Genomic DNA, 25,995 nt, shown 5'->3' with positions numbered 1-25,995 from the left:
CATACTCTCATACTCTCTTAAATACTATTTCTCATCATGTATCAGAAAAAAATCAGTCTTTAACAGAATTCACATGTAAAAAGATTCAAAAGCCTTTTGTGTTTGTGTTTATTCCGAGGGTACCTAATATATCATAAATTATATTGATAGATAATTATTTCCTAGAAATTTAGAGTAGCTTATCCCCAAATCAGTTAAGGTGTAGCTAGGATTAATTTTGAATAATAATATTCTTGTGATATTGAAATTCATAGTCACTCAAGTACTCTCATTCCTTATTTTGGCTTTCTTTGTAAAGATTTTATATATTAAATTATGATGCAGTTCAGTTCAGTTCAGTTCAGTTCAGTCAGTCAGTCGTGTCTGACTCTTTGCGACCCCATGAATCGCAGCACGCCAAGCCTCCCTGTCCATCACCAACTCCCGGAGTTCACTCAGACTCACGTCCATCGAGTCAGTGATGCCATCCAGCCATCTCATCCTCAGTCATCCCCTTCTACTCTTGCCCCCAATCCCTCCCAGCATCAAAGTCTTTTCCAATGAGTCAACTCTTCGCATGAGGTGGTCAAAGTACTGGAGTTTCAGCTTTAGGATCATTCCTTCCAAAGAAATCCCAGGGCTGATCTCCTTCAGAATGGACTGGTTGGATCTCCTTGCAGTCCCAGGGACTCTCAAGAGTCTTCTCCAACACCACAGTTCAAAAGCATCAATTCTTCGGCGCTCAGCCTTCTTCACAGTCCAACTCTCACATCCATACATGACTACTGGAAAAACCACAGACTTGACTAGATGGACCTTAGTTGGCAAAGTAAAGTCTCTGCTTTTGAATATGATATCTAGGTTGCTCATAACTTTTCTTCCAAGGAGTAAGTGTCTTTTAATTTCATGGCTGCAGTCACCATCTGCAGTGATTTTGGAGCCCCCCAAATTAAAGTCTGACACTGTTTCCACTGATTCTCCACCAATTTCCCATGGAGTGATGGGATCAGATGCCATGATCTTCGTTTTCTGAATGTTGAGCTTTAAGCCAAATTTTTCACTCTCCTCTTTTACTTTCATCAAGAGGCTTTTTAGCTGCTCTTCACTTTCTGCCATAAGGGTGGTGTCATCTGCATGTCTGAGGTTATTGATATTTCTCTCGGCAATCTTGATTCCAGCTTGTGTTTCTTCCAGTCCAGCATTTCTCATGATGTACTCTGCATATAAGTGAAATAAGCAGGGTGACACTATACAGCCTTGACGTACTCCTTTTCCTATTTGGAACCAGTCTGTTGTTCCACGTCCAGTTCTAACTATTGCTTCCTGGCCTGCATACAGATTTCTCAAGAGGTAGGTTAGGTGTTCTGGTATTCCCATCTCTTTCATAATTTTCCACAGTTTATTGTGATCCACACAGTTAAAGGCTTTGGCATAGTCAATAAAGCAGAAATAGATGTTTTTCTGGAACTCTTTTGCTTTTTCCATGATCCAGCGTATGTTGGCAATTTGATCTCTGGTTCCTCTGCCTTTTCGAAAACCAGCTTGAATATCAAGAAGTTCACGGCTCACGTATTGCTGAAGCATGACTATTTAAAAATTAGATTAACTGCCATATTCACTTAACAATTGCATCATAACCCATCAATAATAATGAATAACTGAATAACTATTGAATGTAAATGATAACCAAGCAAAATGAATAATTTCATTAGAATATCTTTACACTCAAATTGAGTACTTCTGAAATTGCATTGGAGAAAAGGCATTTTAATGAGTTCTAACAAAGTAATGCTCTAAAGCCCATTGAAATTGTCTAGATTTGTAAATCAAAAGGTCATTAATAGTCAGATCTCACAGCTCCTCCAGCAATATATGTTTGAAGCAAGGTTTCAAACTACTTATCAAGGAATTGAAGATTTAATACTCTATATAATCATACAAATTAAATTGTACAGAACTAAAAATAAACATAAGAAAGCATTGATGTATTACTATAAGAAAAGCTCATATCTAATATCATGTGACCTAAAAAGCTATGTGAGATTATTTTCCTTCTAAAATTTTAACAAGTGAATAGTATTTGCCAGATTTTTATATTCACACACTTTTTAGAAAATCATTCAATTTTCTTAAATGTGGACTGTGTATACCTATACTGGAAAAAAACAAAAACAAAAAACCCTTCAAATTCCCAAACTTTTGGCTGTCTAGCAATTAGTTTTTCATTGCAAGGGTGTTAATTTCTATAATGATATATGCAGTTTTACTTTTTTATGTTGTATTTCCTACTAATTAAATTGAAATATATTCCATGCAATGGAATTGTATCTGTAGTCTTGTTTTTACAATTCATAATAGATTTTTTTCTAGTTACAGTACTTTGTTCATGTTATCTTACTTTCTGTGCTGTCTTATATTAGGTCCATTATCTTGCAACATACCATTTTCATTTATAATTCAGACAGATGGGTTTAGTATGTGATTTTTTCTCCTAGTCTTTTAAATACTAGTGTTCCATTGAAGAATATGTTACTTTACCAGATAGGAAATCTAAGTAGTAAACTTTTAATAGTTGAAAATGACAGAGCTTCCAGTTCAAGATGATGGAGTAGAGAAGGACATGTGCTTACCTCCTCCTATGAGAGCACCAAAATTGCAACTAGCTGTTGAACAACCATCAACAAGAGATTGCTGAAACCCACCAAAAAAATATATTCCATGTCCAAAGACAAAGAAGAAGCTGCAGTGAGACTGTAGGAGGTGCACAATCACGATAAAATCAAATCCCATATCTGCCAGGTGAGTGACCCACAAACTGGAGATCAATAATACCAAAGAAGTTCTCCCACTCTTGTGAAGGTTCTGAATGCCACATCAGTCATCTCAGCCTGGGGATCTGACAAAGGGACTGGGAATCCCCAGTGAATCTAATGGATTCCTGACAAAGGCCATTGGGATTTGATTACAGGACTTGCACAGGACTAGGGGAAACAGAGATTCCAATCTTGGCACAAACAAAATCTTGTGTGCACCAAGACCTAGAGGAAAAGTGCAATAACCCCACAAGAGTCTGAACTGAAACTACTTGCTAGTGTTGGAGCATCTCCTGTGGAGAAGTGGTTGACAGGGGCTCACCACAGGGATGGGGGCACTGGCAGCAGCAGTCCTAGAAGGACTTAAAACCGTTCCCTTGGTGTAAACCCTCTTCAAGGGTGCCATTCATTTTCCCATAGAGTGGGGTTGCCTCAGGCCAAACAACTAGCAGGGAGGGAGTGCAGCATCAGATAGTTGGATTAAGGCTTTACAGAGCAAAGCTCTGCCCCCCAGAGCAAGTCCTAGATTTTCCCACTGCCAGTCTTTCCCATCAGGAAGCTTATACAAGCTGCTTAGCCTCCTTCATCAGAGGGCAGACAGAAGAAGCATGAACAACAATCCCACAGTGGCTAGAACAAAAACCAAATTACAGAAAGTTAATCAGCATGAAAAAAAAAAGAACGTTATATTCCAAATGAGGACAAGATAAAATCCCAGAAAAAAACAATTAAATGAAGTGGAGATAGGCAACATTCTGGAAAAAGAATTTAGAATAATGATAGTGAAGATGATCTAGGATCTCAGGAAAACACTTGAGAAGATGTAAGAAAAGTTTACCAAAGACCTAGAATAGCTAAAGAATAAACAGAGATAAATAATACATGAGGAGAAATCAACATCAGAATAACCAGGACAGAAAGACAGATAAATAACCTAGAGGACAGGATTGTGGAAATCACTGCCACAGAACACAGTATAGGAAAAAAAAATTTTTTTTAAATGAAGTCTGAGACGTCTTGGACAACATTAAATGCACCAACATTCACATTATAGGGGTCCCAGAAGGAGAAGAAAGAGAAAGGACCTGAGAAAATATTTGAAGAAATAATAGCTCAAAACTTCCTGAACATGGGAAAGGAAAAAGCCAACCAAGTCCATGAAGCACTGAGAGTACCAGGTCGGATAAACCCAAGAAGGAACACACAGAGACACACTGCGATCAAACAGAGAAAAATTAAAGACACATATCATTAAAATCAACAGGGGAAAAGGACAAATAACATACAAGGGAACTCCCATTAGGTTATCAGCTTATTTCTCAACAGAAACCCTCCAAGCCAGAAGGGAATAGCATAATATATTTAAAGTGATGAAAGGGAAGAATCTACAACCAAGAATACTCTACCCCACAAGCCTCTCATTCAGATTTGATGGAAAAATCAAAAGCTTTCCAGACAATCAAAAGTTAAGAGAATTCAGCTCCACCAAACCAGCTTTACAACATGCTAAAGGAACTTCTCTAAGCAGGAAACATAAGCAAAGGAAAATGGATTAAATGCATCAACTAAAAGACAGACTGGCTGGGTAGATAAAAACATGTGAATGTATATACTCCCACTTTTAATCACTCTGCTTGACCCCTCAAATTGTATGTAATTATTTTGTTAGGTTGATCATGTTCCCTTTATGGCTTGCAATTGTAATTATCTTTTGTTTTTTGTCTGATTATTGATTGTGAAAACTTGAAAACAGCTAAACATCTTCTACTATTATAATTATGTAATTATTACTCAATACCATTTTACCATGGCGGTCAATAGAAAAATGATAACACTCTATATCACCAAAACTACCATTTAATAGAAAAACCAGTAATTACTTTTTTCCCCCTGCATTTAGATTTTTAATTAATTTATTTTTTATTGAACAATAATTGCTTTTTGCTGTTTTGTGCTAAAGCTCAAAATGAATCATCCATAGGTATACATATATTCCCTCACTTTTGAAACTCTCTCCCATCTCCCTCCCCATCCCACCCCTCTAGGCTGTTACAGATCACCTGTTTGAGTTTCCTGAGCCATATAGCAAATCCCACTGGCTACCTATTTTACATATGGTAATGTAAGTTTCCATGTTACTCTTTCCATACATCTCACCCTTTCTTCCCCTTTCCACATGTCATAAAGATGAATTTCAGAATTATCGTGGAACTTTTTGAAAAATACAAATGCCTCAGTATTGCTTTATTATATCTAAAGCTCCAGATATGTTTCTAATGAGCAGCCATGTTTAAATCTTTTACTTTTATCTGGTTTGTTTCACTTTTTCTACTTCATATCCAGTGTTCCTATTTCATTTTTTCATTTAGTTTATGTTTTCTAGTTTCTCCATTTCTTCATTTTTTTTAAAGTTCTTTCTCAAGCCTTTAACAAGCATAGTAGAAAAAATTTGTGTGTATATACATATTAAGAGTCCCTTGGACTGCAAGGAGATCCAACCTAAAGGAGATCAGTCCTGGGTGTTCATTGGAAGGATTGATGACAAAGCTGAAACTCCAATACTTTGGCTACCTCATGCGAAGAGTTGACTCATTGGAAAAGACTCTGATTCTGGGAGGGATTAGGAGCTGGGGGAGAAGGGGACGAGAGAGGATGAGATGGCTGGATGGCATCACCGACTCAATGGACATGAGTTTGAGTAAACTCTGGGTGTTGGTGATGCACAGGGAGGCCTGGTGTGCTGCGATTCATGGGGTCACAAAGAGTCAGACACGACTGAGCGACTGAACTGAACTGAACTGAACCCAGGGAAAAGAAGGAGTCTTGACTCCACTCCCTATTTGGAATTTTCAAAAGAAGCTGTCCTCCTCACCAGAGGTTCAGGCTCAAGTTTACCCTGCATTAAGTTCTATCTTTGTCTTTCTCACTCTTCTAGAGCTATGCTTCAGGTCAGGCAAACACCTTACAGTTGATTATACTGGATCCAACAGATACATGTTTTAGAAAACTCATGGAAAGTTCAGCAGTGGCCACAGGACTGGAAAAGGTCAGTTTTCATTCCAATCCCAAAGAAAGGCAATGCCAAATAATGTGCAAACTACTGCACAATTGCACTCATCTAACATGCTAGCAAAGTAATATTCAAAACTCTCCAAGCCAAGCCAGGCTTCAGCAACAGGTAAACCACGAAATTCCAGATGTTCAAGTTGGTTTTAGAAAAGGCAGAGGAACCAGAGATCAAATTGCCAACATCTGCTGGATCATTGAAAAAGCAAGAGAGTTCAGAAAAATATCTATTTCTGCTTTATTGACTATGCCAAAGCCTTTGACTGTGTGGATTACAATACACTGCGGAAGATTCTGAAAGAGATGGGAATACCAGACCACCTGACCTGCCTCTTGAGAAACCTGTATGCAGGTCAGGAAGCAACAGTTAGAACTGGACATGGAACAACAGACTGGTTCCAAACAGGCAAAGGAGTACATCAAGGCTGAATATTGTCACCCTGCTTATTTAACTTCTATGCAGAGTACATCATGAGAAACGCTGGGCTGGAAGAAGCACAAGCTGGAATCAAGATTTCTGGGAGAAATATCACTAACCTTAGATAGGCAAATGATACCACACTTATGGCAAAGGCAAAGAGGAACTAAAGAGCCTCTTGATGAAGGTGAAAATGGAGAGCGAAAAAGCTGGCTTGAAACTCAGCATTCAAGACACTACGGTCCAATCTCATCACTTCATGGCAAACAAATGGGGAAACAATGGAAACAGTGTCAGACTTTATTTTCTTGGACTCCAAAATCACTGTAGATGGTGAATACCTAGACTGCCAAGCATTAGACACTCGCCTAAGAGAAGAAAACCTATGTGAAACCTAGACAGTGTATTAAAAATGCAGAGACATAACTTTTGCTGACAAAGGTCTATATAGACAAAGCTGTTTTCTCCAGTAGTCATGTATGGATATGAGAATTGAACCATAGGCTGAAGACTGAAGAATTTATGCTTTGAACTGTGGTGTTGGAGAAGACTCTTGAGAAAAACACTTGGACTGCAAGGAGATCAAACCAGTCAATCCTAAAGGAAATCAATCCTGAATATTCATTAGATGGACTGATGCTGAAGCTGAAGCTCCAGTACTTTGGTACCTGATATGAAGAGCCAATACATTCAGAAAAACCCTGACACTGGGAAAGATTGAAGGCAGAAAGAGAAAGGGACAACAGAATGGTTGAGAATGGTTGAATGGCATCAGTGACTCAATGGATATGAGTTTCAGCAAGTTCTGGGAGATAGTGAAGGACAGGGAAGCCTGGTGGGTTCACAAATAGTCAGACACGACTGAGCGACTGAACAATAGCACATTAAGAGAAAAAGAAAATGACAGATTAGAACAATGAAATAATTTGTTTCTCAATTTTAAATGCCTGGAAAGAAATGGAATTTTGTAAAAAGATCACATTTGAAAATGGTTACAGCAAAAGGATAATTTATCTTCCATGAATCCTAATTTATATATTAGTTTGAATGTCTAAGACAGTTCACTTTATTAAGAATATTAGATCAATCTCATTCTCAGAGTATCAGTGGCAATCTCCATTGTGTTTAATGAAAAACAAAATCTAAATGACTGGGAAAATTAAGTATGTTTTAATTATTTTTCTCAGTTCTTTGCTAGGTATCTATATTTGCATAAATATAATCCAGATCAGGATAGGTGTATAAATTTTAAAACAGTGCTATGTAAATAAGTAATTTTCATCTCTCTAAAGTTAAACTCTGAATGCTCTGCTTTTCCTATTTTCTTCATCCCTTGTTCTTATAGTTGTATATGACACATAATAATTTGCCTTCACTATGTGTTCATATTTATAGTAATGTCAACCAGAGGATGTGAGTCAGATGTGATTTTTAAAACAGTCAATAGCTGGAGAGATGATCTTTGGGAGATGTTTTTAGATGCTTTCTGTGTAGGTTATTGGCTAGCTCATTTTGAAGCACTGCAATTGCCTTGAAGTTTTCATTTTGTGTGGTTAAGTACTTAAGGAGCAGCCTCATCTACATATAATATGGTAAATGCCATGAAAAACAAGATTGATGCCTGTTTCAAACTACAAATGTCTTTCACATCATGATAGGAGCAGCATAATTCATCTGGAAAAACAGCAGTTTCAGTTATGGATATCCAAAATGTATGTAAAGTATGCTTAGCAATAATATATTTATCCTGCACAATGGGATTCCCTGTTTTAGTTCAGTTCAGTCACTCAGTCGTGTTTGACTCTTTGTGATCCCACGAATTGCAGCACTCCAGGCCTCCCTGTCCATCACCAACTCCCAGAGTTCACTCAAACTCATGTCCATCAAGTCCGTAATACCATCCAGCCATCTCATCCTCTGTCGTCCCCTTCTCCTCCTGCCCCCAATCCCTCCCAGCATCAGAGTCTTTTCCAATGAGTCAACTCTTTGCATCAGGTGGCCAAAGTACTGGAGTTTCAGCTTTAGCATCATTCCTTCCAAAGAAATCCCAGGGTTGATCTCCTTCAGAATGGACTGGTTGGATCTCCTTGCAGTCCAAGTGACTCTCAAAAGTCTTCTCCAACACCAAAGTTCAAAAGCATCAATTGTTCCGCGTTCAGCTTTCTTCACACTCCCTCTCACATCCGTACATGACTACTGGAAAAACCATAGACTTGACTAGACGGACCTTTGTTGGCAAAGTAATGTCTCTGCTTTTCAATATGCTATCTAGGTTGGTCATAACTTTCCTTCCAAGGAGTAAGCGTCTTTTAATTTCATGGCTGCAGTCACCATCTGCAGTGATTTTGGAGCCCCCCAAAATAAAGCCTGACATTGGTTCCACTGTTTCTCCATCTATTTCCCATGAAGTGATGGGAACAGATGCCATGGTCTTAGTTTTCTGAATGTTGAGCTTTAAGCCGACTTTTTCACTCTCCTCTTTCACTTTCATCAAGAGGCTTTTTAGTTCCTCTTCACTTTCTGCCATAAGGGTGGTGTCATCTGCATACCTGAGGTTATTGATATTTCTCCCGGCAATCTTGATTCCAGCTTGTGCTTCTCCCTGTTTAAATTACTTCAAATATTGGATTTTAATAATAATTAATATTATTTCCCAGTTTGAAGCACATGTTATTCATTTGCTTGAATTGTGTGTACAATAAATGCATCAGCAGATATAGAAGTTTGCAGGTTTTACATACAGTGTAAAGGTTTTATACACCAGAGATAATGTCTAAAGAAAGATCATTTAATTTGGAAGACTGCCTTTGAAATCAACCAATCAATAACAAATTGCTTTGCAAGGATTATTTATCCTTGGCTAATTTGTTTAGTTTATAGAATGTAATGGGTCTGAAATTTTATTTGGGGGTCTATTTCATTTTTTCATAGACTTATAATCCTATGCACTTCTAAATTTATTACTTAACATAAATTTATCTAATTTCTAATTCATTGAAACACTGGAGTCTAATTTATGAATGTTGAGCTCCCAATATATACTCACTAATGTAGGCTTTCAAAGATGTATAAGGTTAAAGACCATGCCATTAAGGCATTTAAATGTGAGAAAGAAATAAGAATACATTATTATAAAAATGTGTGCTTTGTAAATGAATAAGATTGAAAATGGCAGATAGTTATCTAATTTCCTTTCCTGAGAAAACAGTATGAAACTGGGTAGTATCCTTTCCATGCTGACCCTGAGATCTGGGCAATGGCGAATGAGGAAATAAAATTCAAACTCTTGGTAGTATAGAATATATGGAAAGCAAAGCAAAACAAAACAAAAACAAACACACAAACAAAAACTATAGCAAAGTTCCAGGTAAGTAGATACAGTATAAATAGACTCTGAAGAAAAAAGAAGGAAACACAGAAGATGGTGTATGTGCTGCATGCATGCTAAATTGATTCAGTCGTGTCCAACTCCAGGGACAGTAGCCCACCACACTCCTCTCTCCATGGGATTCTCCAGGCAAGAATACTGGAGTGGGTCGCCTTTTCCTCCTCCAGGGGATATTTTCCACCCAGGGATCAAATCCACATCTCTTATATCTCCTGCATTAGCAGGCAGAGGAGAAATTTCAAATGTTTGAGAAATATACTCAGAAATAATGAGATGCAAAGATGGTTTTTGAATATTGTATAAAAGTAAATGCACTTTCCAGGTGGCTCAGTGGTAAAGAATCTGCCTGCCAATGTTGAAGCCAAAAGAGATGCAGCTTGGATCCCTGAGTCAAGAAGATCCCCTGGAGTTGGAAATGGCAAACTGCTCCAGGATTCTTGCCTGAAAAATCCCATAGACAGAGGACTCTGGCAGGCTACAGTCCAAGGAGTTGCAGAGTGGGACATAACTGAGCAACTGTATACAGACACATGTATTAAAAAAATAAGACTTTGAGTGCAACTCCAATAATTTGAATTGAAATTATTTTCCAAAGATTTCTTAGTAGTTTTCTAAATGAGAACTGTTAAAAATACTACATTTAATAACTGTAAAAGTTATCTAAACCTATAAAATGTAATTCTTATTAGACTTCATTAATATTAGTTCAGTTCAGTCGCTCAGTTGTGTCCAACTCTTTGTGACCCCACGAATTGCAGCATGCCAGGCCTCCCTGTCCATCACCAACTCCCAGAGTTCACCCAAACTCATGTCCATCAAGTCGGTGATCCCATCCAGCCATCTCATCCTCTGTCGTCCCCTTCTCCTCCTGCCACCAATTCCTCCCAGCATCAGAGTCTTTTCCAATGAGTCAACTCTTTGCATGAGGTGGCCAAAGTGCTGGAGTTTCAGCTTTAGCATCATTCCTTCCAAAGAACACCCAGGACTGATCTCCTTTAGAATGGACTGGTTAGATATCCTTGCAGTCCAAAGGACTCTCAAGAGTCTTCTCCAAATGTAAAAAAGTCATTAGTAATATAAATCTAATTTTATACCATTAGTAAATGTGTGTTTTAAATTAATGTAATCTGCTCACATATTTTTGTTATATAAATGTAGCATTTAAAACAGCATCATCTATAGTACACCAATTTTCATTTCTAAAAATATTTTCTCATTACACAATCTGTGAATGATAATCCTTGCTTACTTTAAAGGCATATCTCAAAAATTATTTCTATTAAATGGCCCTCAAATATCTTCTATTCTCTACTTTCTTCAGTTCATTTTAATCATATGTATACATTGAGTACATATATTTCTGAATAGCATTTTAAATTAAGATTTGCAAATAATTGCTTTTATATCTTCCTCAGAGATTAGCCAAATGCATTAGACATGGTAGACCTATGCCATAATGTATCAATACATACATCAATGATTTGCATATTTAAATATGAAGACTAGATTTTATGACCTCTAAGTCAATGAACAATGACATTTTGAAGAATAAAAGTAAAATTTAACATTGTTTTGTTATTACATGATCAGTCTTACTGGATAGTTTCACTTTGTTTCAGAGCAATAGGAATGTCTGAACAGCCAACATACACTGCAAACTAGAGAAAAATTTTCTTAAAGACAAAGAACTCCAGAGAGATATGAAGCCTTCTCCTTCCTTCTCTGAATGGAAACACCATGCTTATATTCTTACATTCTAGATTACTAAAGCAACAGATATTTTCCCTCTGTAACTTGGAAGAAGATATTTACTTAATGAGTAATCTGTTTCTCTCCCTATCTCCCTCTTCTTCCATCCCTCCCTTCTTTTTCACAGGAAAGGCAATATTCTTGCAATTTATTTAAAAACTGAGTTTCTTAAATTTTGCAGCTCCTCTTTTGTGATGTAATTTCACTGTGTATACAGGAAATATCCAGTCTACATTTGTGTTATTCTGTGGGAAATGGGTGCTAAAATGCTATTTTTCCCCCCTATGAGAAATAAAGTTGCTGTGTCCTTGTAAATATATGTATATAAAATGTTGTTCAGTCACTAAGTCATGTCTGACTCTTTGTGACCCAATGGACTGCAGCATGCCAGGGTTCCCTGTCTTTCACCATCTCCTGGAGTTTGCTCAAACTCATGTCCATTGAGTCAGCAATGCCATCCAACAATTTAATCCTCAGTCTTCCCCTTCTACTCCTGCCTTTGATCTTTCCCAACATCAGGGTCTTTTCAAATGAGTCATCTCTTCTCATCAGGTGGCCAAAGTATTGGAGCTTCAGCATCTGTCTTTCCAATGAATATTCAGGGTTGATTTCCTTTAAGATTAACTGGTTTGATCTCCTTACTGTCCAAGGGACTCTCACAAGTCTTCTCTAGCACTGCAGTTTGAAAGCATCAGTTCTTTAGTGCTCAGCCTTCTTTATGGTCCAACTCTCACATCCATATATGACTACTAGAAAACTATAGCTTTGACTATATGGACCTTTGTCAGCAAATTGATGTCTCTGCTTTTTAATGCACTGCCCGGGTTTGTCATAACTTTTTCCAAGGAGTGAGCGTCTTATAATTTCAAGGCTGTGTCACTGTCCACAGTGATTTTGGAGCCCAACAAAAGAAAATCTGTCACTGCTTCCACTTTTTCCCATCTATTTGCCATGAAGTGATGGGACAAGATGCCGTGATCTTATTTTTTTGAATGTTGAGTTTTAAGCCAACTTTTTCACTCTCGTTTTTCACCTTCATCAAGAGGCTCTTTTGTCAACATAATTTGTCATCTAGAAAGCAGCAGCATAATCTCAGATTCTCCACAATTTCAGACTTTTCAACCTGATGACAAGGACGGATCTGCTTGGCACTCAGTGACATGTTGACCAGCCTGTATGGTGCGTTAGACAATATGTAGTCCTCTGCTTTGTTGTATTTTAATGACAATAACTTACAGAAGTGGTTAAAAACAGTACTGAGAAGTATTTTGAAATAAATGTCAAACAAAAATTGCAGTCTGCAAAGTTAAATAGACAAGTGAGTCTGTTCAAGACTATTCCAGTAAGAAATAGGAATTGAACTTAACTCCACTGAAGTAAAACACAGGGTTTTTAAGCTGTGGGTGAACTAGTGGGAAAATGTGGGAGGCTGCTGAGTTGGAGTTTGGTCAATGTGATTAGATCTTTTGTGTTTGCCAGTTAGCATTTATTGCAATCCCACAGACACTGGGAGATAGAGGCACTAAATTCCTTGATAATTATATCTCAAAGAGTTTGCTCCCAGATACTTGAGTAAGAAATTCCTAGGTAGGAAAACTGGTAAGATGTGGACAGACAATGTATCTACATTACAAAATGGCAGAGATACATTTTGCAATTTCAAGATTTCTCAAAGTAAACATTCTAAGAAAAGGAGGGTCAAAAGGCCTTAATCAGGAAGAAACCTGCCTAAAGCTTAGTTAAACTGAAGGAAATAAGGTTGGTCATAAGCAGTCCTAGTGCATTTGTTTTTTTTCTCTCCTCCAGATAGGAGGAGAAAAGATTCAGCAATTTCAGGTAGATCTGAAAACAAATATATTTTGCTGACTGACATGGGGAAACTTTCTCAGAGAATCCCAGATTTTTTGTTATTTCTGTATGCTGACCTTAGCTACTTTAAGATAACGGGTGGAATCAAGATCTCCTTACCCTCAAGGAGGACCTAAGGTCCTACAAATCATTTGAATATGCTGGTGGAACTTCAAGGAGGGGAAAATCTCATACTTTTATAGCTTTGTTATATGCTATAAATGGTCTTGTTGGGGGAAGGGATCCTGGGCCCAGAACTGACTGAATATACCAAGGAATATACACTTAAGCCTCACCCTGCTTATTTAATTTATATGCAGAATACATCATGCGAAATGTTGGGCTGGATGAAGAATGAACTAGAATCAAGATTGCCGGGAGAATATCCCACGTTGAAGGTCAGGAACGGCAGCAGTAAGGAGATACCCCTCATCCAAGGTAAGGAGAAGAGGCTGTGCTTTGCTGGAGCAGCCGTGAAGATATACCCCACGTCCAAGGTAAGAGAAATACAAGTAACATGGTAGCTGTTGCAAGAGGGCATCAGAGAGCAGATACACTGAAACCATACTCACAGAAAACTAATCAATCTAATCACACTAGGACCACAGCGTTGTCTAACTTAATGAAACCAAGCCATGCCTGCAGGGTAACCCAAGACGGGCGGGTCATGGTGGAGAGGTCTGACAGAATGTGGTCCACTGAAGAAGGGAATGGCAAATCACTTCAGTATTCTTGCCTTGAGAACCCCATGAACAGTAGGAAAAGGCAAAATGATAGGATACTGAAAGAGGAACTCCCCAGGTCATTAGGTGCCCAACACACTACTGGAGATCAATGGAGAAATAACTCCAGAAAGAATGAAGCGATGGAGCCAAAGCAAAAACAATACCCAGCTGTGGATGTGACTGGTGATAGAAGCAAGATCCCATGCTGTAAAGAGCAATATTGCATAGGAACCTGGAATGTCAGGTCCATGAATCAGGGCAAATTGGAAGTGGTCAAACAAGAGATGGCAAGGGTGAACGTTGGCATTCTAGGAATCAGTGAACTAAAATGGACTGGAATGGATGAATTTAACTCAGATGACCATTATATCTACTACTGTGGGCAGGTATCCCTCAGAAGAAATGGAGGAGCCATCATGGTCAACAAAAGAGTCCGAAGTGCAGTACTTGGATGCAATCTCAAAAACAACAGAATGATCTCTGTTCGTCTCCAAGGCAAACCATTCAATATCACAGTTATCCAAGTCTATGCCCCAACAAGTAACGCTGAAGAAACTGAAGTTGAACGGTTTTATGAAGACCTACAAGACCTTTTAGAACTAACACGCAAAAAAAGATGTGCTTTTCATTATAGGGGACTGGAATGCAAAAGTAGAAAGTCAAGAAACACCTGGAGTAACAGGCAAATTTGGCCTTGGAATGTGGAATAAAGCAGAGCAAAGACTAATAGAGTTTTGCCAAGAAAATGCACTGGTCATAGCAAACACCCTCTTCCAACAACACAAGAGAAGACTCTACACATGGACATCACCAGATGGTCAACACTGAAATCAGATTGATTATATTCTTTGCAGCCAAAGATGGAGAAACTCTATACAGTCAACAAAAACAAGACCAGGAGCTGACTGTGGCTCAGATCATGAACTCCGTATTACCAAATTCACACTCAAATTGAAGAAGGTAGGGAAAACCACGAGACCATTCAGGTATGACCTAAATCAAATCCCTGATGATTATGCAGTGGTAGTGAGAAATAGATTTAAGGGCCTAGATCTGATAGATAGAGTGCCTGATGAACTATGGAATGAGGCTTGTGACATTGTAGAGGAGACAGGGATCAAGACCATCCCCATGGGAAAAGAAATGCAAAAAAGCAAAATGGCTGTCTGGGGAGGCCTTACAAATAGCTGTGAAAAGAAGAGAGGTGAAAAGCAAAGGAGAAAAGGAAAGATATAAGCATCTGAATGCAGAGTTCCAAAGAAGAGCAAGAAGAGATAAGAAAGCCTTCTTCAGTGATCAATGCAAAGAAATAGAGGAAAACAACAGAATGGGAAAGACTAGAGATCTCTTTAAGAAAATTAAAGATACCAAGGGAACATTTCATGCAAAGATGGGCTCGATAAAGGACAGAAATGGTATGGACCTAACAGAAGAAGAAGATATTAAGAAGAGGTGGCAAGAATACACAGAAGAACTGTACAAAAAAGATCTTCACAACCCAGATAATCATGATGGTGTGATCACTAATCTAGAGCCAGACATCTTGGAATGTGAAGTAAAGTGGGCCTTAGAAAGCATCACTACGAACAAAGCTAGTGGAGGTGATGGAATTCCAGTTGAGCTGTTTCAAATCCTGAAAGATGATGCTGTGAAAGTGCTGCACTCAATATGCCAGTAAAATTTGGAAAACTCAGCAGTGGCCAGAGGACTGGAAAAGGTCATTTTCATTCCAATTCCAAAGAAAGGCAATGCCAAAGAATGCTCAAACTACCGCACAATTGCACTCATCTCACATGCTAGTAAAGTAATGCTCAAAATTCTCCAAGCCAGGCTTCAGCAATACGTGAACCATGAACTCCTTGATGTTCAAGCTGGTTTTAGAAAAGACAGAGGAACTAGAGATCAAATTGCCAACATCCGCTGGATCATGGAGAAAGCAAGAGAGTTCCAGAAAAACATCTATTTCTGCTTTATTGACTATGCCAAAGCCTTTGACTATGTGAATCACAGTAAACTGTGGAAAATTCTGAAAGAGATGGGAATTCCAGACCACTGAACCTGCCTCTTGAGAAATCTGTATGCACGTCAGGAAGCAACAGTTAGAACTGGACATGGAACAACAGACTGGTTCCAAATAGGAAAAGGTGTACGTCAAGGCTGTATGTTGTCACCCTGCTTATTTCACTTATATGCAAAGTACATCATGGGAAACGCTGGACTGGAAGAAACACAAGCTGGAATCAAGACTGGTGGGAGAAATATCAATCACCTCAGATATGCAGATGACACCACCCTTATGGCAGAAAGTGAAGAGCAGCTAAAAAGCCTCTTGATGAAAGTGAAAGAGGAGAGCGAAAAACATTCAGAAAACGAAGATCATGGCATCTGGTCCCATCACTTCATGCAAATAGATGGGGAAATAGTAGAAACTGTGTCTGACTTTATTTTTTTGGGTTCCAACATCACTACAGATGGTGATTGCAGCCATGAAATTAAAAGACGCTTACTCCTTGGAAGAAAAGTTATGACCAACCTAGATGGTATATTCAAAAGCAGAGACATTACTTTGCCGACGAAGGTCCGTCTAGTCAAGTCTGTGGTTTTTCCAGTGGTCGTGTATGAATGTGAGAGTTAGACTGTGAAGAAGGCTGAGAGCCGAAGAATGGATGCTTTTGAACTGTGGTGTTGGAGAAAACTCTTGAGGGTCCTTGGATTGCAAGGAGATCCAACCAGTCCATTCTGAAGGATATCAACCCTGGAATTTCTTTAGAAGGAATGATGCTAAAGCTGAAACTCTAGTACTTTGGCCACCTCATGTGAAGAGTTGACTCATTGGAAAAGACTCTGATGCTGGGAGGGATTGGGGGCAAGAGGAAAAGGGGATGACCTAGGATGAGATGGCTGGACGGCATCACTGACTCGATGGACTTGAGTTTGAGTGAACTCTGGGAGATGGTGATGGACAGGGAGGCCTAGTGTGCTGCGATTCATGGGGTCGCAAAGAGTCGGACATGACTGAGCGACTGAAGTGAACTGAACTGAACTGAACTGAACTGAACTGAATGCAGATGACATCACCCTTATGGCAGAAATCAAGAAGTAAAGAGCCTTTTGATGAAAGTGAAAAGGGGTGGGGGGAAGTTGGCTTAAGAAATCAACATTCAGAAAACTAAGATCATGGCATCTGGTCCCATCAGTTCAGTTCACTTTTGTTCAGTCGCTCAGGCATGTCTGACTCTTTGCAACCCCATGACATCACTTCATGGCAAACAGATGGGGAAACAATGAAAACAGTGACAGACTTAATTTTCTTGAGCTCCAAAATCACTGGAGATGGTCATTGCAGTCATGAAACTAAAAGATGCTTGCTCTTTGGAAGAAAAGCTATGATTGATCTAGATAGGATATTAAAAAGGAGAGACATTACTTTGTCAACAAATGTCCATCTAGTCAAAGCTATGGTTTTTCCAGTAGTCATGTATGGATGTGAGAGTTGTACTGTAAATAAAGCTGAGTGTTGAAGAATTGATGCTTTGAACTATGGTGTTGGAGAAGACTCTTGACAGTCCCTTTGACTGCATGGTGATCCAATCAGTCCATTCTAAAGGAACTCAGTCCTGAATATTCATTGGAAGGACTGATGCTGAAGCTAAAACTCCAATACTTTGGCCACCTGATGTTAAGAACTGACTTATTGGAAAAGACCCTGATACTAGAAAAGATTGAAGGAGGGAGGAGAGGGAGAAGACAGAGGATGAGATGGTTGGATGGCATCATCGACTCAATGGACATGAGTTTGAGCAAGCTCCAGGAGTTGCTGATGGACAGGGTAGTCTGGCGTATTGCAGTCCATGGGGTCACAAATCCTCAAACACGACTGAATGACTGGACTGAACTGAAATGAACATGTAAAGGGATTTAATGAAAGATGAAAGAGTTCAGCCCAGATAGTTCTTAGATTCTGGGTAGAGTGCAGTTGAGAAAGGAGACTCTAGAAATACACAGTGTAAAAAAGAAAAAGGCTGCAATGACTATTGGATGACTATAGGTGGAGTCCTTTGCTCTATTTCATGTTTCTACTGTGTCTACATCTGGATGTATTTAAGAATTTGTAGTGTATGTTAATGCCATACTTCCTACCTCATAACTGTCAGAGGAAATCACCATCCTGACTGAGGGAGAGCAGCAAACAGAGAAGTTTGTTTCTTCTGACTGATACAAATCACCTTGCCATTTTTCCAGTGAGTCAGGATTTAGGGTGACTGCTTCTCACTACATTGAACTCTTTTCTAATTGGAGATAGTTTAAGACTCTGAAAATAATGATTATTTCCTCTTAAAGCCTTTGGAAGGGAGGCAGAAACCAACGGGAGGCAGTCTCTACCTGGAAGCCTGTCTTTGCGATTTTGGACTTTGAGTTGTGCATGGCTAATAGATATACCACTTTTGAAAAGGAACTGTTGATTTTCCTACTGAGTTCTTACTGAAACTGAATACCTGATTCACAGAGTTTGGGGATTTTCCAGCTTGATAGGCCTATTTTGGAGGTTGGCCAACTTACATTGTATGAATGGCACAGTGGGATGAGTTTTAAGACTCTCCCTTGTCAAATGAATGTATTGTATTGACAAATGTATCCAGGCTGGCCCCAGCAGTCCACTGGCTTTTGGTGAAAAAGTGACAGCTATCCCTATGCAGAAAAACATGATTTCCCACTGTGCTGCCTAAGTCAAATTAGAGTCACTGACTTTTTTTTTTTTTTTTTTTTTGGTGCCCCAGATTCAGTCTCTCTTTAATGGCTAGGCCTGGTTTATAGATGGTTCAGCTCAGTGGAAAACTGATGATGTCTGCTGTGGCTGTTCAGTCAACACCAGCAGCTGTGCAAAAACGAAATTGGACATGATTGCTGCACTCAGTGGGGAGAACTCAACATTTTTTACTATTGCAGATTAAAGATTAGAGACTCTAGGCATCTTATTTAAGACCAATAAATGTCTTAACAGATATGGTTTCTTGCCAAATTATCTAGACTATTAATTTAGATGCTCATGGAAAGGGCCCATTCTCTGATGAGACTAAATGCTATCAAACTTGCAATATCCAAATTTCTACAATCACTGTATGAATTCATCACCATGGCAATAGTTGGACATGGCAATATACCTCCACCTATAATAGTCTGAGCACAAGGAAATGACTCTATATTTCTGAGTCATATAATAAACTGCATGCCAATCTTGTGACTCCTGCCAAAGGGACCTGCTTAGCCACTGAACCATTGATGGGGGAATTCACATCATATAGAGGGTCCACTTCAGTCACTCAGTCATGTCTGACTCTTTGTGACCCCATGAATCACAGCATGCCAGGCCTCCCTGTCCATCACCAACTTCCAGAGTTCACTCAAACTCACGTCCATCAAGTCAGTGTTGCCATCCAGCCATCTCATCCTCTGTCGTCCCCTTCTCCTCCTGCCCCCAATTCCTCCCAGCATCAGAGTCTTTTCCAATGAGTCAACTCTCCACATGAGGGGGCCAAAGTATTGGAGTTACAGCTTTAGCATCATTCCTTCCAAAGAAATCCCAGGGCTGATCTCCTTCAGAATGGACTGGTTGGATCTCCTTGCAGTCCAAGGGACTCTCAAGAGTCTTCTCCAACACCACAGTTCAAACGCATCGATTCTTCCACGCTCAGGTTTCTTCACAGTCCAACTCTCACATCTATACATGACCACTGGAAAAACCATAGCCTTGACAGACCTTAGTCAGCAAAGTAATGTCTCTGCTCTTCAATATGCTGTCTAGGTTGGTCATAACTTTCCTTCCAAGAAGTAAGCATCTTTTAATTTCATGGCTGCAGTCACCATCTGCAGTGATTTTGGAGCCCCCCAAAATAAAGTCATCCACAGTTTCCAGTTTCCCCATCTATTTGCCATGAAGTGATGGGAAAAGATGCCATGATCTTAGTTTTCTGAATGTTGAGCTTTAAGTCAACTTTTTTACTTTCCTCTTTAACTTTCGTCAAGAGAATTTTTGGTTCATCTTCACTTTCTGCCATAAAGGTGGTGTCATCTGCATTTCTGAGGTTATTGATATTTCTCTCAGCAGTCTTGATTCCAGCTTGTGCTTCTTCCAGCCCAGTGTTTCTCATGATGTACTCTGCATATAAGTTAAATAAGCAGGGTGACAATGTGTAGAGGGTGGTCCTTCCTAACTATGACAGACTGACTAAATGAATAGCTTACCCCCATGGCAAGGCTATTTGTGGTACTTCACCAGAAGTGACTTTTGATTTTTTCTTTTTTTATTTTATTTTATTTTTTTAATGAATTAGTTTATTTATTAGAGGCTAATTACTTTACAATATTGTATTGGTTTTGCCATATATTGACATGAATCCACCATGGGTGTACATGTGTTCCCCATCCTGAACCTCCCTCCCAATCCCCTCCCCATCCCATCCCTCTGGGTCTTCCCAGTGCACCAGCCCCGAGCATCCTGTATCATGCATCGAACCTGGACTGGCGATCCATTTCACATATGATAATATACATGTTTCAATTCCATCCTTCCAAACCATCCCACCCTCACCCTCTCCCACAGACTCCAAAAGACTCTTCTATACATCTGTGTCTCTTTTGCTGTCTCGCATACATCGTTATCATTACTATCTTTCTAAATTCCGTGTATATGCGTTAGTATACTGTATTGGTGTTTTTCTTTCTGGCTGACTTCACTCTGTATAATAGGCTCCAGTTTCATCCACCTCATTAGAACTGATTCAAATGTATTCTTTTTAATGGCTGAGTAATATTCCATTGTGTATATGTACCACAGCTTTCTTATTCATTCGTCTGCTGATGGACATCTGGGTTGCTTCCATGTGCTGGCTATTATAAACAGTGCTGCGATGAACATTGGGGTACATGTGTCTCTTTCAATTCTGGTTTCCTCAGTGTGTATGCCCAGCAGCGGGATTGCTGGGTAATAAGGCAGTTCTGTTTCCAGTTCCTTAAGGAATCTCCACACTGTTCTCCATAGTGGCTGTACTAGTTTGCATTCCCACCAACAGTGTAAGAGGGTTCTCTTTTCTCCACACCCTCTCCAGCATTTATTGCTTGTATACTTTTGGATGGCAGCCATTCTGACTGACGTGAAATGGTACCTCATTGTGGTTTTGATTTGCATTTCTCTAATAATGAGTGATGTTGAGCAACTTTTCATGTGTTTGTTAGCCATCTGTATGTCTTCTTTGGAGAAATGTCTGTTTAATTCTTTGGCCCACTTTTTGACTGGGTCATTTATTTTTCTGGAATCAAGCTGCAGGAGTTGCTTGAATATTTTTAAGATTAATTCTCTATCAGTTGCTTCATTTGCTATTATCTCTCCCATTCTAAAGGCTGTCTTTTCACCTTCCTTTGTTAGGCAAAAGCTTTTAATTTTAATTAGGTCCCATTTGTTTATTTTTGCTTTTATTTCCAATATTCTGGGAGGTGGGTCATAGAGGATCCTGCTGTGGTTTATGTCGGAGAGTGTTTTGCCTATGTTCTCCTCTAGGAGTTTTATAGTTTCTGGTCTTATGTTTATATCTTCAATCCATTTTGAGTTTATTTTTGTGTAAGATGTTAGAAAGTGTTCTAGGTTCATTCTCTTACAAGTGGTTGACCAGTTTTCCCAGCACCACTTGTTAAAGAGATTGTCTTTTCTCCATTGTATATTCTTGCCTCCTTTGTCAAGGATAAGGTGTGGCTAGGTGCGTGGATTTATCTCTGGGCTTTCTATTTTGTTCCATTGATCTATATTTCTGTCTTTGTGCCAGTACTATACTGTCTTGATGACTGTGGCTTTGTAGTAGAGCCTGAAGTCAAGCAGGTTGATTCCTCCAGTTCTATTCTTTTTCAAGATTGCTTTGGCTATTTGAGGTTTTTTGTATTTCCATATAAATTGCAAAATTATTTGATCTAGTTCTGTGAAAAATACCATTGGTAGCTTGATAGGGATTGCATTGAATCTATAGATTGCTTTGGGTAGTGTACTCATTTTCACTAAATTGAGTCTTCCAATCCATGAACACGGTATATTTCTCCATCTATTTGTGTCTTCTTTGATTTCTTTCACCAGTGTTTTATAGTTTTGTGGCTCAGACAATAAAGCATCTGTCTACAATGCGGGAGACCCAGGTTCGATCCCGGGGTTGGGAAGGTCCCCTGGAGAAGGAAATGGCAATCCATTCCAGGACTATTGCCTGGAAAATCCCATGGACAGAGGAGCCTGGTAGGCTACAGTCCATGGGGTTGCAAAGAGTCGGACACGACTAAGTGACTTCACATATATAGGTCTTTTGTTTCTTTCAGTTCATTTCAGTTCAGTTCAGTCGCTCAGTCGTGTCCGACTCTTTGTGACCCCATGAATCGCAGCACGCCAGGCCTCCCTGTCCATCACCAACTCCTGGAGTTCACTCAGACTCACGTCCATTGAGTCAGTGATGCCATCCAGCCATCTCATCCTCTAGGTAGATATATTCCTAAGTATTTTATTCTTTTCATTGCAATGGTGAATGGAATTGTTTCCTTAATTTCTCTTTCTGTTTTCTCATTGTTAGTGTATAGGAATGCAAGGGATTTCTCTGTGTTGATTTTATATCCTGCAACTTTACTTTGTTGATCTGATTTTTCTACCTTTGTTTCTTGATGAGTCTGGCTAATGGTTTGTCAATTTTATTTATCTTCTCAAAGAACCGACTTTTGGCTTTGTTGATTTTTGCTATGGTCTCTTTTGTTTCTTTTGCATTTATTTCTGCCTTAATTTTTAAAGATTTCTTTCCTTCTACTAACCCTGGGTTCTTCATTTCTTCCTTTTCTAGCTGCATTAGGTGTAGAGTTAGATTATTTATTTGACTTTTTTCTTGTTTTTTGAGGTAAGCCTTTATTTCTATGAACCTTCCCCTTAGCAGTCCTTTTACAGTGTCCCATAGGTTTGGGGTTGTTGCCTTTTCATTTTCATTCATTTCTATGTATATTTTGATTTCTTTTATTTTTTTCTGTGATTTGTTGGTTATTCAGCAGCGTTTTGTTCAGCCTCCATATGTTGGAATTTTTAATAGTTTTTCTCCTGTAATTGATATCTAATCTTACTGCATTGTGGTCAAAAAAGATGCTAGGAATGATTTTTTTTTTTTTTTATTTACCAAGGCTAAATTTATGGCCCAGGATGTGACTTATCCTGGAGAAGGTTCCATGTGCACTTGAGAAAAAGGCAAAATTCATTGTTTTGGGATGAAAACTCCTATAGATATCAGTTAGGTCTAACTGATCTATCATTTAAAGTTTGTGCTTCCTTGTTAATTTTCTGTTTAGCTGATCTATCCATAGGTGTGAGTGGGGTATTAAAGTCTCTCACTATTATTGTGTTATTATTAATTTCCTCTTTCATACTTGTTAGCATTTGTCTTACATATTGCAGTGCTTCTATGTTGGGTGCATATATATTTATAATTGTTATATCTTCTTGGATTGATCCTTTGATCATTATGTAGTGTCCTTCTTTGTCTCTTTTCACAGCCTTTGTTTTAAAGTCTATTTTATCTGATATGAGTATTGCTACTCCTGCTTTCTTCTGGTCTCTATTTGCATGGAATATCTTTTTCCAGCACTTCACTTTCAGTCTGTATGTGTCCCTTGTTTTGAGGTGGGTCTCTTGTAGACAACATATATAGGGGTCTTGTTTTTGTATCCATTCAGCCAGTCTTTGTCTTTTGGTTGGGGCATTCAACCCATTTACATTTAGGTAATTATTGATAAGTATGATCCCGTTGCCATTTACTTTATTGTTTTGGGTTCAAGTTTATACACCCTTTCTGTGTTTCCTGTCTAGAGAAGATCCTTTAGCATTTGTCAGAGAACTGGTTTGGTGGTGCTGAATTCTCTGAGCTTTTGCTTGTCTATAAAGCTTTTGATTTCTCCTTCATATTTGAATGAGATCCTTGCTGGGTACAGTAATCTGGGCTATGGATTATTTTCTTTCATCACTTTAAGTGTGTCTTGCCATTCCCTTCTGGCCTGAAGAGTTTCTATTGAAAGATCACCTATTATCCTTATGGGAATCCCCTTGTGTGTTTTTTCTTGTTTTTCCCTTGCTGCTTTTAATATTTGTTCTTTGTGTTTGATCTTTGTCAATTTGATTAATATGTGTCTTGAGGTGTTTTGCCTTGGGTTTATCCTGTTTGGGACTCTCTGGGTTTCTTGGACTTGGGTAATTATTTCCTTCCCCATTTTAGGGAAGTTTTCAACTATTATCTCCTCAAGTATTTTCTCATGGCCTTTCTTTTTGTCTTCTTCTTCTGGGACTCCTATGATTCGAATGTTGGGGCATTTAACATTGTGCCATGAGATTGTCCTCATTTCTTTTAATTATTTTTTCTTTTTTCTTTCTGTTTCATTTATTTCTACCATTCTATCTTCTACCTCACTTATCCTATCTTCTGCTTCTGTTATTCTACTGTTGGTTCCCCAGAGTGTTTTTGATCTCATTTATTGTATTATTCATTATATATTGACTCTTTTTTATTTCTTCTAGGTCCTTGTTAAACATTACTTGCATCTTCTTGATCTTTGTCTCTAGTCTATTTATCCGTAACTCCACTTTGTTTTCAAGATTTTGCTTCATTTTCACTATCATTATTCAGAATTCTTTATCAAGTAGATTCCTTATCTCTTCCTGTTTTGTTTGGTTTGGTGAGCATTTATCCTGTTCCTTTACCTGCTGGGTATTTCTCTGCCTTTTCATCTTATTTATATTGCTGTGTCTGGGGCAGCCTTTCAGTATTCTGGCAGTTTGTGGTTCCTCTTTATTGTGGAGGTTCCTCACTGTGGGTGGGGTTGGACACACGGTTTGTCAAGATTTCCTGGTTAGGGAAGCTTATGTCGGTGTTCTGATGGGTGGAGCTGGATTTCTTCTCTCTGGAGGGCACTGAAGTGTCCAGTAATGAGTTTTGAGCTGTCAGTGGGTTTGGTGTGACTTTGGGAAGCCTGTGTATTGAAGCCCAGGGCTATGTTCCTGTGTTGCTGGAGGATTTGCATGGTATGTCTCTCGAAACTTGTTGGTCCTTGGGTGGTACTTGGTTTCAGTGTAGGGATCTAGATGTTTGATGAGCTTCTATCGATTAATGTTCCCTGGAGTCAGGAGTTCTCTGGTGTTCTCAGGATTTGGACTTAAGCCTCCTGTCTCTGGTTTTCAGTCATATTCTTATAGTAGCCTGAAGACTTCTCCATCTATACAGCACCTATGATAAAACCTCTAGGTTAATGATGTAAAGTTTCTCCACAGTGAGGGACATCTTCCCCAAGAAGTTCTTAAGTTTTACAGTTTCCATATGTGGCCGAATTATCCTGCATTTTTCTCTGTACATAGAACCAATATCTCTTCCTCCACTAGTTACCTTGGGGTATCTGGTTTTCTTTAATTAACAATCATCTTTTGATGTTCTGATTATCTGCCCTTTGTTGCAAAACTTCTGTAAAATCCAGCTCCTCCTTTGCCTCCTTGGAGCAGTTCTCTCAGGGTCACTTGAGATGCTGCCTCCTGGGCTTGAAGTGTAGATCGCTGGCTCATTACTAAAGATACAACTCAGGAACAGCCACCTGGGAGAGGTGCACAGGGCAGGGTCTAAGAGGGAAGGACACTTTGAAGGCTGCCATTGTCCCCAAACTGACTTTTGACTTTTTCAAAATTCTAATTAGTTAATCATGGCCATACCACTGTGACCCCTCTGAAAAATCTTTGCTATATGTTCAGCTTTGAAAACCATTTGTATTTATGGAAAAAGTTTATAAACAATGGGCTAAAATCTGACTCTACCCCCCTTACTTTTTCAGGGACATGCAGCTAAGTAGGCAGATGTTTTATTTAAAGCAGCTATTCCCCAAAAAGGATTATCTCATTTAAGAACAATGATTAAGACAAAAATTTGAAAAATTAAAGGATTTATGAGGACCAGCACTATAATTTGAGGA

The sequence above is a fragment of the Oryx dammah genome, unplaced genomic scaffold (assembly GCF_014754425.2).
Source record: "Oryx dammah isolate SB20612 unplaced genomic scaffold, SCBI_Odam_1.1 HiC_scaffold_18, whole genome shotgun sequence".
NCBI classification, from domain to species: domain Eukaryota; kingdom Metazoa; phylum Chordata; class Mammalia; order Artiodactyla; family Bovidae; genus Oryx; species Oryx dammah.
The sequence above is the reverse complement of the archived record's forward strand: the minus strand, read 5'-3'. Positions refer to the sequence as shown.